This window comes from Abrus precatorius, unplaced genomic scaffold (genome assembly GCF_003935025.1).
Source record: "Abrus precatorius isolate BTA unplaced genomic scaffold, Abrus_2018 Scaffold2, whole genome shotgun sequence".
Taxonomy (NCBI): Eukaryota; Viridiplantae; Streptophyta; class Magnoliopsida; order Fabales; family Fabaceae; genus Abrus; species Abrus precatorius.
This window is the reverse complement of record NW_020874362.1, coordinates 15,507,932-15,522,304: the sequence shown is the minus strand read 5'-3', so window position 1 is coordinate 15,522,304 and position 14,373 is coordinate 15,507,932. Positions and strand designations below refer to the sequence as shown.

The window sequence follows — 14,373 nt, the reverse complement described above, 5'->3', positions numbered from 1 at the left end:
TACTTTAACAGTGAAAGATCAGACAGTTAAACACATGCAGAGTGATCACTATGTGTGAATTATGTCAGTTTTTTTTAATATTGAAATGATAAAAGTGACCACTATAAAAGTGGACACTTTCAGTGAAGTTCAGCAGCAAGAAAATAACATATAGACACATACACTTGCAAATTCAAGCAACAAATTAGGTTCAATAAAGTGACCACTATGTGTTATAGGTAGCAACTATGACAGCAATAACAGTTCCAAAATGAAGTCCATAATCCATGTGTTTCAAATGTAGAACATCATATGTCATATAGTGAATCATGGTCTGCAAAAGAGGTTCATTTGATGGTCTGGAAAATTTAAACACAGTGTGCATTTGGATCTAATCAAATGAATTCTCGACTTCTGAATCAGGCTGTGAAAATGCAGAGAGCATAGGAAAATGCAGAGAATATATATAAAATGCAGAGGATGAATTCCACTAGATCAGCTAAGGTAAAAAGCATGTGCAGCAAGATGGGTCTAATTTCAAATCAAATTTCCAGAATTCAGAGCAAGTAGTAAGTGAAAATGTAATTACATGGTAGTGCAACTGAATCAGATCAGGAATGAGTGTATGAAATGAGCAGACACAATATATTCACAGAGAGTAGTTATTATGAATGTTGATAGTAACTACTCTAGAGCAAAAACACTTCAAATTCAGAAAGGGAAAATGCAATTTGATTTCTAACCATGAGAATTTGAATTTTTAATGCATAGAAATCACATTCCAGACTAAAACGAACCTAGGGGAAGCAGAATTTCAGCATTTCCTACATAGTAATCACTACGAATTATGAAAGTAGCTACCCTAGGGTTCAAACATGACAATTTACACACACAGGATCAAATTAATCACCCTACTGATGAAACGATATTTGGGCTATTCGTCATGCAAAAGATTGTCGTTAATCCTCATCAAATATGCAAAGAAATGAATGCAGTACTAGGGTGTTATCCGAGGTCGTCTCCAAGGAATTTTTGGTTAGGAACATACATCGAACAAGTGTAAACATGTATTTTAAAGCAAGTAAATTGGGGGGAGGTTTGTCAATTTCTGGATTTTAATCAAGAACGAAATGTAAATTAATGAAATTCAATCAATTAAAATGAGTAATCCCTAGTCAAGCAATGAGTTCCATCATTATTCTTTCAAATGATTCAATAATCCCCTTTCTTTCCCTTGAATTAAGTTAATCTAAGAAGCGAAGACTAACTTTAACATCCCAATTAAAATTAAGCATCTTAATGGGCTCCAATCTCTATCCCTAAGATTAAGCAACCTCAAGGATTAATCAAAATTAAGCAATTTTGAATTAGAATTTCGTTAGGTAAATTAGGGTTCATTAAGCAATGTTCCCTTCATGCAAATTCTATTTCATTCAGAGATTGGGGTTAATAAATTCAAGGAAAGAAAGATTTGTATTGCAATTAATCCCAAGAATTCAAGATTCATGTGCATTGACTAGGAATTACAAGGAAGTTTAGCCCTCCATATGGATGGGCTTCACAAATGAGAGAAAGAAATGCAAGAACGTAAACATCATTAATGTAAGTTCAACAAAAATCAAAAGAGAAATTAGAAATTAAAACCTATAGAGGACCCTTGGCTGTCACCCAAGACTCCAATGTTGTAAGAAATTATCCCAATTTGGCAAGGAAAAATTGTGTAAAGTGTCAAAAGTCCCGTACCCTAATTCCTAAAATCTATTTATAGTGGATGACATGTCACCAAAGTGTCCACTTTTGCCTTTGAAAGTGTCCACTTTGGGCCTTGAAAGTGTCCACGCGCAGGATGGAAGGATTGCCGCTTCTCTGGAGTTGCCACTATTTGTGCTGAAAGTAGCTACTTTGGTGCGCGTGGTTACTTTGAGAGCCAATAGTAGCCACGCGCAGGAAGGCTTCAAAATCAGCGTCCTGGAGCTTCTAAAGTTGCCACTTTTGGTCTTGAAAGTGGCTACTTTGGATGCGCGTAGCCACTTTGAAAGGCAATAGTGGCCACGCGCATCATGCTTCCAATTTAGCGTCCCTGGAGCTTCTGAAGTTGCCACTTTTGGTCTTGAAAGTGGCTACTTTGGAACTTTTAATGCCCAGACTTGCTGTAGTTTCCACTTTTGCTCCTAAAAGTGGCTACTTTGGGGGCAACTTTCATCCAAGGACCAAGATTTCTCAAATTTAACTTGGGCACTCTGCAAAGTCATCAAGATAATTAAAATTGCAATCTATATCTATGTAATTAAATGCAAATTAACCAAAAATTAATAAACCTATGATATTTACTCAAAATGTGATTTCTATATTATTTTCACTATCTAAGTCCATTTTTTCTATCAAAGAGCACCAAAAAGGCAAGTAAAAATATAATAAAAAGTGGATTCATCACCTACTAACTTTACATCATGTAGTTATCCTTGCAGAAATCGATTCTAACCAGTAATTTCAACTCAAATTGGTTTTAATTAAAAATCCCCAATTGAAAAATGAAGAACCCTAACGTAGAGAGTGAGGAAGAGGAAATTACCTGGATTGGAGTTCAAATACAGTGCAAAAGTGTAGGGAGTTGACGTTCAGATGCAAAGAATTTAATACGAGGGAGTGGGTGCTCAGGAAATTAGAAGAAGAGTGAAAAATTTCTCAGAAATGAAGAGTGAGAGTGAACGTGAACCAGGTCCTATTTATATAAAAATGTTGGGTGTAGTTACTCTCAATAATCATAGTAGCCACGCGCAAGGGTTTCAGCAAAAATGGGGTGCGCGTGGTTACTATGAATTTTCATAGTAATCACTCCAGAGGCGCCTTTCTCAGTTGTTTTAAAAGAGGTTGCGTGTGGTTACTATGAATATTCATAGTAACTACGCGCATCAAATGTTCAAAAATTAGTTTTTGTAGTGGTTACTATGAATATTCAAAGTAATCACCGCAGAGGCGCCCTTCATGTGTATTTTCCCAGGGTGCTGCGCGTGGCTACTATGAATTTTCATAGTAGTCATGCGCAGACCAATGAATTCAAAAGCCCTCAAAGTGGTCACTATGAAAATTGAAAGTGAGAACTACAGAGAGCAAAGTCACATACCTTGGTGGAAAGTGACCACTATGGCTTGGGAAAGTGATTACCTTCATGGCAAACTTCAAAATTCTTTCTAGAGTGAATGCTTGATGCCATGGAAATGATTATTTCTCCCTTTCTACTTGGACTTCCATGAATATATGTACAAATTGAGTCCAAATATAGCAATTTTTTTTTCTACAAAAATTATGAACAAATCGTCAATCAAATAATGAGTCAAGTGTTGAACAAAATGTTTGTGCAAAATGAACTAAGCAACATGACTAGTAACATAGCTCAAATTAAAGAATGCTTATTGAAATTAAAATAGAACTAGAAAGTGCTATAAAACTGTGAGTTGCCTCTCACAAAGCGCTTCTTTAACGTCACTAGCTTGACGTTTAATGGAGCTTTCACTCCAAAATAGTTAAAGAATCAAGATCAGCTGGAGGTTGATCTAGGAAAACTTCCTCCACATTGGTCTCAAGTGTAGGATTCCCATGGAAAGGCTTTAGGCTATGTCCATTCACTTTAAAAACCTTGTTTGTAGATTCACTTTTTACCTCCACTGCTCCATAGGGAGAAATGGAAGTCACAATGAAAGGTCCGATCCATCTAGATCTGAGTTTTCCAGGCATGAGCTTCAAACGGGAATTGAACAACAAAACCTTTTGACCTATGAAAAACTCCTTTCTTGCTATTTTTCCATCATGAAAGGCCTTTGTCTTCTCCTTATAAATTCTGGAGTTTTCATATGATTCAAGGCGAAGTTCTTCAAATTCTTGCAAGTGCAATTTCCTTTGTTCTCCAACTTTGTCTATGTCCATATTACAGGCTCGCACTGCCCAATAAGCACGATGTTCTACTTCTACTGGAAGGTGGCAGACTTTTCTATAGACAATTCTGTATGGTGACATTCCCAAAGGAGCCTTGTATGCTGTTCTATGAGCCCAAAGGAAGGAGGAAAAGGACATAGTCTACAGCAAGCAAAATATATAAGAAACCAAAGGAAGGAGGAAAAGGACCCATGAAGTCTATACCCCAAACATCGAATACATCACAGTATAAAATGGATTGTTGAGGCATTTCATGCTTCAAGGTGATTACCCCTCCAGTTCTTTGGCATTTCTCACATGTAGAACACACTTGCCAAGAGTCCTTGAAGATTGTAGGCCAATAAAAACCCGCATTCAGTACTTTCCTTGCAGTCCTTTGGGGCCCAAGGTGGCCTCCTACAGTGGATACATGACAGAAATGCAAAACTGATGCAGTTTCTTCCTCAGGAATGCATCTTCTAATCACTTGATCACTACAGAACTTCCACAAATAGGGATCATCCCAGAGGTAATGCTTGGCATCATTTTTGATCTTTTCCCTTTTACTCTCTGCTGGAAAAACTGAACTAAAAATTTTACAATATCAGCAAACCAAGGCAACTTTGAAGTATACAACTCTAATAATTGCACGTCAGGGAAATCATCTTTTAGAGGAGTGAGTTCAGGGACTCCCTTTATCCTGCTCAAATGATCCGCCACCAAATTTTGTGCTCCACTTCTATCCTTTATCTCTACATCAAATTCCTGAAGTAGAAGCATCCACCTTATTAGCCTTGGCTTTGAATCTGTCTTTTTCAAAAGGAACTTAAGAGCAGAATGATCAGTAAACACCACAACTTTTGACCCTAGCAAGTATGATCTAAATTTATCCAAAGTAAATACTATGGCCAATAGTTCCTTTTCAGTTGTGGTATAGTTACACTGTGCAGGATCCAAAGTCTTAGATGCATAATAAATGACATGTGGATCCTTACCAAACCGCTGTGCTAAGACAGCACCCACAGCAAAATTGGATGCGTCACACATGAGCTCAAATGGAAGTGTCCAGTTTGGTGGCTGAATGATGGGGGTTGTGGTCAAGGCTGTCTTTAGGCAATCAAACGCCTCTTTGCACTTGGCTCCAAACTCGAAATCAATATCTTTCTGCAGTAACTTGGAGAGAGGAAGGGCTATCTTGGAAAAATCCTTGATAAAGCGCCTGTAGAAACCTGCATGGCCAAGAAATGCACGCACCTCTCGCACACAAGAGGGGTAAGAAAGCTGTGAAATGACATTAAGCTTAGCCGGATCTACCTCAATTCCCTTCTCAGATATTATATGACCTAAGACTACCCCCTGCCTAACCATAAAATGACATTTCTCAAAGTTCAGAACAAGGTTAGTCTTTATACATCTTTGTAAAACTCTATCCAAGTTTCCTAAACATGCAGAAAATGATGACCCATATACAGTGAAGTCATCCATGAATACTTCAATACAATGCTCAACCAAATCAGAAAATATGCTTAACATGCATCTTTGAAATGTACCGGGAGCATTGCAAAGCCCGAATGGCATTCTCCTATATGCAAATGTACCAAATGGGCATGTAAAAGTGGTCTTCTCCTGATCCTCAGGAGCTATGCATATTTGAAAATAACCTGAGAATCCATCTAGGAAACAGTAGTGAGATTTACCTGCCAGGCGCTCCAGCATCTGATCTATGAAAGGTAGAGGAAAGTGGTCTTTCCTGGTCGCCTGGTTGAGCCTCCTATAATCAATGCAGACTCTCCAGCTATTCTGCACTCTAGTGGACAGGAGCTCATCCTTCTCAGTCTTCACAACTGTAATCCCTGACTTTTTGGGCACCACCTGCACTGGGCTCACCCATGTGCTATCTGATATCGGGTAGATGATGCCTGCCTGGAGTAGTTTGGTGATCTCCTTCTTCACCACCTCCAATATGATCGAATTTACCCCCCTCTGGGGCTGTCTCACTGGCTTGGATCCTTCTTCCAGCAAAATCCGGTGCATGCACAGGGAAGGGCTGATTCCAGCGATGTCAGCCAAGGTCCAACCAATAGTCTTTCTATGCTTCTGAATCACATCAAGCAACTGCTCCTCTTGGTCCTCATCAAGCTCAGTGGATATGATCACAGGGAGCTTCTCACCTGATTCCAAATAAGCGTATTTTAAATGCTCAGGCAAGGGTTTAAGCTCCAAGGTGGGAGGCTGCTCAACTGAAGGCAGTGCTTTAGCACTTTCATTTGAAATGATTTCTGCAACATTTAAACCACAAGGGTTAGATTCAATTATACTTGCTGTACTCAATGAACCACATTCTAACCCTTTTGATTTTTCAATGTCATTAATGTCAGAAGTTGCAGAATCTAAATCCAGAAAATCAGCAATACAAATATCACACAAAGATGACTTAGTACAATATTCACAAATTTTAGTATCTATGGTATCTATACAATCAGAAAAATCAATGGAAGAGTCTCCTAAAAATTCAACAAAATTATCATCTATCAAGCTATCAAGAACATCAATGTGAAAAACTGAATGCTCCTCAGGTGAGTGCTTCATAGCATCTAGTATGTTGAAGCGAACCACACTCTCTCCAAACTCTATAGTAAGAGTTCTAGCATGCACATCAATTTTGGTCCTGGCCGTCTTCAAGAATGGCCTTCCCAAGATGATTGGTGCAGCTCCTTTTATTGGCTCTTCTTCTTGCATGTCCATGATGTAGAAGTCAGCAGGAAAGATCAAGTCATTCACTCTCACTAGAACATCCTCCACATGGCCGGCTGAATTAGTAATGCTCCTATTTGCTAATTGGATGATGACACCCGTGGGCTGCAATGGTCCAAGAGACAAAGATGTGAAGATAGATAAAGGCATAACATTAATAGATGCACCTAAATCAAGCATGGCATTATCTATCCTATTGTTTCCTATAATGTAGGGAATAGTAAACGTCCCTGGATCTTTGCATTTCTCAGGCATGGAAGTTTTTTGCCTCTCAAAAAGAGTTGATACATTCCTCCCCATGTTCACTCTTTCATTACCCTTTAGACGCCTTCTATGAGTGCACAAGTCCTTAAGGAATTTGGCGTACTTTGGGATTTGCTTGATAGCATCTAACAAGGGGATATTGACTTCAACTTTTCTCTCCTCCTTGTCTACCACTTTTGGTTGACATGGTGTGGGCATAGGTGCAGGCTGCTCTTGGCTTCCAACTTCTCCTCCTTCACCCTCTGCAGCTAAAGTGCAACTAGGATCCTTCTCAATAGGCATTTCTGGCTCTTGCATCACCTTACCAGATCTCAAGGTAATGACACTCACATTCTTTGGGTTTGATACAGTTTGTGCAGGGAGATTGCCTGAACCTTGAGATTGAAGTTGATTAAGGGATGAAGTAAGTTCGAATTGTTCCTCTTGTTTAGGATTCTGGACTCTTTGAGGATAGGGCAGCCTCTTGTTTTTTCTGGGTCTATTGGTTTACAAGCTTCCTCAAAGAGTTGCTTTTTGGTTTTCCTTTCAGAATTCATAGGAACATTTACTTTTTCTTCTGAATGTTCTTTCTTCAATAGCTTAAATTTCCTTGTTGCAGATCTTGTTCAATTTTTCTCTCTGTTGCATCATTCACTTTCTTTTCTGCTGGTTTAGGGCTTGCAACTACAACTCCACTCCTTATAGTTATGGCTTGACATTGTTCTTTAGGATTGATTACTGTATTGCTTGGAAATCTTCCTTCATCCCTGCTGGATAGTTGTCCAGCTAATTGTCCGATCTGTGTCTCTAGTTTCTTCATGGAGGCTTCTTGGTTTTTGAAGCTTGTTTGAGTCACCTTCATGAATTGCAGCATAGTCTCTTCCATCTCAGTCAACTTCTCATTCATAGGTCTGGAAAATTTTTGATTTCCTTGAGGTTGAGTGGATGAATTCCTCTGAAAATAAGGTTGTTGTGTTGCTGGACCTGCATTAGAAAAAGGCAAAGTTGAGTTAGAATTCTTTGCAGCAGAATATTGATTATTCCAATTAGAATACTGCTGAGTTCTATTATTCGAAATTGAAATCTAGGGGGATATGATGGCTGTTGTCTCTGAAAATTATTCATATAATTCACTTGCTCTTGTGGTTCACTTGTGGATGCCTCACATGCACCATTTGCATGGTTTCCTCCACAAAAATCACAACTTAGCTGACTGGCAGGCACACTCCCTATTTGCAGATTGTTGATTTGTTGTGTTAAGGCAGCTAATTGTTCTGAAAACATTTGATTTTGTAGCTGATTTTGTGCAAGAAAAGTTTCCAGAACTTTAGCTTCATGACCAGAGTTTCTTCCTTGGTTCCTTGAGTTTGAATTTTGATACATTGAAGATGCCATCATGTCAATAATCCTTTGAGCTTCTTCTAAGGACTTTGTATTTAATGAACCTCCAGCAGCAGCATCAACCATTGTTCTTGTTACTGCATTCATCCCATTATAAAAAGTCTCCAATTGCATCCAATCTGGAATACAATGATGTGGACACCTTCTAAGCAGTTCTTTGTATCTTTCCCAAGCTTCATACAATGATTCTCCTTCTTGCTGAACAAAGGATGTAATTTCTCCTCTCAATTTAGCAGCTTTGGATGGAGGGAAGTACTTGGTTAAAAACTTATTCACAAGTTCTGTCCAGGTTGTGATGCTTCCTTGTGGTTGAGCTTGTAACCAACATTTTGCTCTATCTCTCAAGGAAAAAGGAAATAGTCTTAATCTGATAGCTTCTTCACTAACTCCATTCATTCTTATGGTGTCACATAGCTGCAGAAAATTTGAAATATGCAGGTTAGGATCATCAGAATTTCCACCAGAAAACTAATCCTGTTGGACTAAATGTAGTAGGGCAGGTTTAATCTCAAAATGGTTGGCTTGAATAGTTGGCCTAATTATAGAAGAGTTAAAACCTTGCATGTTAGGAATAGCATAGTGCCCTAATGTTCTAAATCTGTTCTGTTTTGCCATTTCTATTGCTGGATTTGGTTGTCTCAAGGGTGTAGATGTTCTTTTTACTCTAGAATTACTATGAGATTCTAAAGAATGGACAGCTTCTAACTCACTATCACTCCCTATGGCTTTTTCTGCTCTAGACTATTTTCTCAATCTTCTCAAAGTTATGTCTATGTCAGGATCAAAGACCAGAATTGATTTATTCTTGTTTTTACCACGCATATACAAATCAGTTTGAAGCAAAATTAGACTACAATTGATACTCAGAAATGTACAACAGAATTCATGCAAAATCTATCAGTAAAAGCATATAGAAACTTAAATCTAGCAGTTGCAGAATTGTAAAATCATGTACAAATATGCAGAATGACAATTACAACTATGAAGAACAATGAAAACTGAAATTATGCAGATAACAAAGATGTAAAAATTCTATGCAGCAGACAGAAATATTATGCAGAATATTACACAAGGTGCAGTAAAATTATGCAGAAAGCAATTTGAAAGCAAAGCAACAAATTAAATGCTCAATCTAGTTACTTTTCTACTACTAATGATATTGAAATGCAAAATTCCCGGCAACGGCACCAAAAACTTGTTGTTAGCAATCTACACTAGCAAGTGCACTAGGATTGCAGCAAGTGATGAGTAAATTTAAGATCCAAATATCGTCTCCACAGGGAATTTAGATTCAAGTATCACTTCATAGAATTATAACCATTTAAGCTTTTTTGAAATTGTAAGAAGAGTGGTAACATCTAATAACAGCAAACTGGAACAATTAAAAGTAAAATGAACTTGTAGAAAACAAAACAATGAACACACAGTTATGTGATAACAGAGGGAGAAACCATAGCTAGGGAATTGCTTCACCAAAACTCCAATGTTTAATCAATAAAGTTCTGAATTAACAAGCAATTGGAAAGAATGACAATCAGTTTCACATTATACTATTCAGAGGTTAATTCCTTAACTCAGTGAACCTAACATTCAATTAAACCATTCTAATTCCTTAGATCTAATTCAATTCAATATTGCTTTAAGTGTAAGAAACCAAAAGATTGCAAGATCAAAGTTCCTTATCCCTAAGAAAACTAAAATCTCGGTGATTGATTCAGATCTGAAGAACAAATTCTTATTAATGGAAATTGGATTTGTTACTCATATCTTAATCAATTACTAGAATTATAGCTTTCTTAGGGATAAGAGAACTTGATCTTGCAATCTTTTGGTTTCTCACACTTAAAGCAACATTGAATTAAACCAGACTTAAAGAATTAGAGTATTTTGATTGCATGTTAGGTTCAGTGAGTTAAGAAATTAACCTCTGAATAATAAAACATGAAACTGATTGTCATTCTTTCTAATTACTTGAAAGTTCAGATCCTTATTAATTCAACATTGAAGTTTTGGTGAAACAACTCCCTAGCTATGTCTTCCACATCTGTTCATCACACATTTACATATTAATTGTTCTATTTTTCTTCTGATTTCAATATATGTCAATTTTAATTCCAAACACTCTTTGAAATTCGTGAAGCTCAACTAATTGTGGGCTTGTAAAGTAGTAATTGGACACTTTTATTCCCTGAGATCAATACTTGGGACTCTAACACAGTTTTATCATTTTTATAACTTGCTACATCAAGACTAGTACACTTACTAGTAAAATCAACTTCTCTTTAGAAGTGTGACAAGTTTTTGGCGCCATTGCTGAGGAATAATTGTTTCCAATATCATTAGTAACAAGAAAGTAATTAGATTGAGCATTTCTTTTTCTTTAAAGTTTCTGCAATATTAGATTACATTTAAATTTTTTCTATTTGCAATTAGTTGAAATAGTTAATTTCATAATTGTGTAGTTTTGATTTCTGATTGATTTTATATTGTTGTAAGTAGTTATTTTGCATATGTATATTGCGAATTAGTGCAATTTTCTGTTTTCTTTCTACTATATCTGTATTGTTGATTGTATATGCATAGCAAAAATAAAAATAAATCAACTCTGGTCTTTGATCCTGATATAGATATAACTTTGAGAAAATTAAGAAGAAAGGCTAGAGCAAAAATTTCTTAGGAAGTGATAATGAATTTGAGGTTATCTAATCTCTAGAGATTCAAAATACTCCTATCCAAAAAGGAACACCTACACCTCTAAGACAGTTAACTCCAGAAATAGAGATGGCAGAGCAACATATGATGAGAACATTAGGAGACTATGCAATTCCAAACATGCAGGGCTATAACTCTTCCATAGTTAGACCAGCCATCCAAGCTAATCACTTTGAAATTAAACCAGCTTTGCTACATTTAGTGAAATAGGACCAATTTTCTAGTGGAATTTTTTATGATCCTAATATGCATATTTCAAATTTTTTGTAGCTATGTGATACTATAAGAATGAATGGAGTAAGTGAAGATGCCACAAGATTGAGATTGTTTCCATTCTCTCTAAGAGACAAAGCAAAATGTTGGTTACAAGCTCAACCACAAGGAAGCATTACAACTTGGATAGAGCTTGTGAACAAATTTTTAACCAAGTACTTCCCTCCATCCAAAGCTGCCAAGCTGAGAGAAGAAATTACATCCTTCGTGCAGTAAGAAGGAGAGTCATTGTATGAAGCTTGGGAAAGATACAAGGAATTATTGAGAAGGTGTCCACATCATTGTATTCCAAATTGGATGCAATTGGAGACTTTCTACAATTGGATGAATGCAGCAACAAGAACCATGGTTAATGCAGCTGCAGGAGGCTCTTTAAACATGAAATCTTTAGAAGAAGCTCAAAGAATCATTGAGATGATGGCTTCATCAATGTAACAGAATGCAAACTAAAGAAATGCAGGGAGAAGTACTGGATATGAAGCCAAGATGTTAGAAACTTTTCTTGCACAGAATCAGCTACAAAACCAGATATTTTCAGAACAAATAGCTGCCTTGACTCAACAGATTAGCAATCTTCAAGCAGGAAGTGTGCAAACCAGTCAACTAAGCTGTGATTTTTGTGGAGGAAATTATGCCAATGGTGCATGCGATGCATCTATAAGTGAACCACAGGAACAAGTGAATTATATGAGCAATTTTCAAATAATAGAAAGCAGCAGTATTCTAATTGGAATAATCAATATTCTGCTGTCAAGAATTCTAATTCTAATTTGCCTTTTTCAAATGCTGGTCCAGCAGCATAATAACCTTATTTCCAAAGGAATCCAGTTACTCAACCTCAAGGAAATCAGAAGTTTTTCAAGACTATGACTGAAAGGTTGACTGAGACAGAGGAAACCATGCTGCAGTTCATGAAAGTAACCCAAACAAGTTTCAAGAATCAAGGGCTTGCATGAAGAAGTTGGAAACATAAATTGGACAGCTAGCTGAGCAACTGTCTAGCAAAGATGAAGGAAGGTTTCCAAGCAACATAGTAATAAATCCTAAAGAGCAGTGTCAAGCCATAACTACAAGGACTGGAGCTGTGGTTGCAAGTCCTAAACTTGTAGAAAAGAAAGCAAGTAATGTAGTAGAAGAAGGAAGAATTGAACAAGATCTGCAACAAGGAAATTTCAAATTATTGAAGAGAGATCATTCAGAAGAAAAGGTAGAAGTTCTATAAATTCTGAGAGGAAGACCAAGAAGCAGCTTTCTGAAGATGCTTGCAAGCCAATAGATCTAGAAAAATACAAGAAGCTGCCTTATCCTCAAAGAGTGCAAAATCCTAAACAAGAGGAACAATTTGAGAGATTTCTGAATTTTTAAAGAAATTACAAATTAATATTCCTTTTGTAGAAGCTTTGGAGCAAATGCCATCATATGCAAAGTTTACGAAAAAACTACCCTTCAGAAAAAGGAAACTAGAACATGATAAGACAGTACCATTGACAGAGGAATGCAGTGCCATTCTTAAAAGAAAGCTACCTCAAAAACTAGAAGATCCAGGATTCTTCAGCATACCATGCGGAATAGGACAATGTACTGTAGGAAGAGCATTGTGTGACTTGAGAGCAAGCATTAACTTGATGCCTTTAGCTATTGTTACACAATTGGAGAACTAACTAGAAAGTGTACTAGGTAGTTGTAGTAAGTAATAAAATTTGAAATTCGATATGAGCCCCAAGTATCATCCACAAAGATCTTATTTCAATTACCACTTCACATTTCAACAATTAGTTGACCAAAACAATTCATTGAGAGGTTTGTAATATGTGAAGTAAGAAATAAAGACAATAAAAGGTAATGGAATTGCTGTAAAAATAGAATACAAAATTTTGTACTAAGAATACTATGTGGAAAATAGTTAAGAATCACTTCACCAGATTTTCAACTGCAATATAATCATGTTCTGAACTCTTGAGAATTTTAATTTATTGCTAATCAATTTCACTTCTTTAACCAAAAGACAATTTCTTGCCTCATTGATCCTAATACCTAATTAAACCTCCCTAATCCCTTAAGTGAAATTTAATCAAATACTGCATTAAGTTCTGGAAATTATAGGATTACTAGATCATAATACTTATTCCTAAGATCTCAATAACCTAGGCATATGATTCAGATATGAGAAATAAACTCAATTTCCATTGATGAAAATTCCTCTAAATTCAATTGAATGAAGGAGTAGTTCACAACTGCATTAAGAACAGAATCACATACTCAATTCAATTAAAATCACAAGATTCAATCCACAATTACATCACAACATCAAATCTGGATCCATAGATCCCTAACTAAAAGTTTTAGAACAACATTACAATGGAGAGAGGAGAAGTAAAAGAAGAAGACAAGAAGCAGAAGAACATCTTCCAAGACCCAATCTTCACTTTGATTCCTCTAGAAATGAAGCTTGAAAGTCGCTCCCAATCTCTTTCTCTGACTTCCCTTGGAAGTTAAAACAGTTACAAAGTGGAAAATAACAAAAATAAACAAAAGTCCCTTTTTTCTAAACCTTCAACTTCTATTTATATGGTATTTCCTGCCTTTTGCTTTTCTACATGTCAATCTCTGAGAATTCTAGCATCAAAGGTCTTCTAGAAGCTTCTAAAACTAATTTAAGAACTCCAATCGTCCAAAGTTGACACTTAGAAGTGATATTTAAAACTCTGTTATTTTTGCATAGCTACTCTGATCACTTGAAGTAGCTACGCGTTGAATTGCGTAGCTACTCTAGGCACTTGAAGTGGCTACGCGTTGAATTGCGTAGCTACTCTAGGCACTTGAAGTGGCTACGCGTTGAATTGCGTAGCTACTCTGATCACTTGAAGTAGCTACACGCACTATGCAGTTCTGAATTAGCCTTGGGCGTAGCTACTCTGAACGCTTGAAGTGGCTACGCGCTCTGCGTAGCTACTCTGGGCACTTGAAGTGGCTACGCGCATGTTTGAGTAGCTACTCTGAACACTTGAAGTAGCTACTCTCTTGATCTTCATGAATTTTCTTCTTCAAAGTGTTCACTCTATGTACTCAGAGTGATTACGCCCTTCATATAATACTTGA

The 14,373-nt window shown here is 36.8% G+C and overlaps 2 non-coding genes across 2 annotated transcripts; one reads left to right on the top strand and one right to left on the bottom strand.

The window, feature by feature from the left end:
• Window positions 1-8,413: 8,413 nt before the first annotated feature.
• On the top strand, window positions 8,414-8,520 carry LOC113860314. The gene has a single exon (XR_003503768.1). It is a non-coding gene; the product is annotated as a small nucleolar RNA R71 (small nucleolar RNA).
• A 2,934-nt stretch (window positions 8,521-11,454) lies between these two features.
• LOC113860282 lies at window positions 11,455-11,561 on the bottom strand. Its single transcript, XR_003503737.1, has one exon. It is a non-coding gene; the product is annotated as a small nucleolar RNA R71 (small nucleolar RNA).
• Window positions 11,562-14,373: the final 2,812 nt, after the last annotated feature.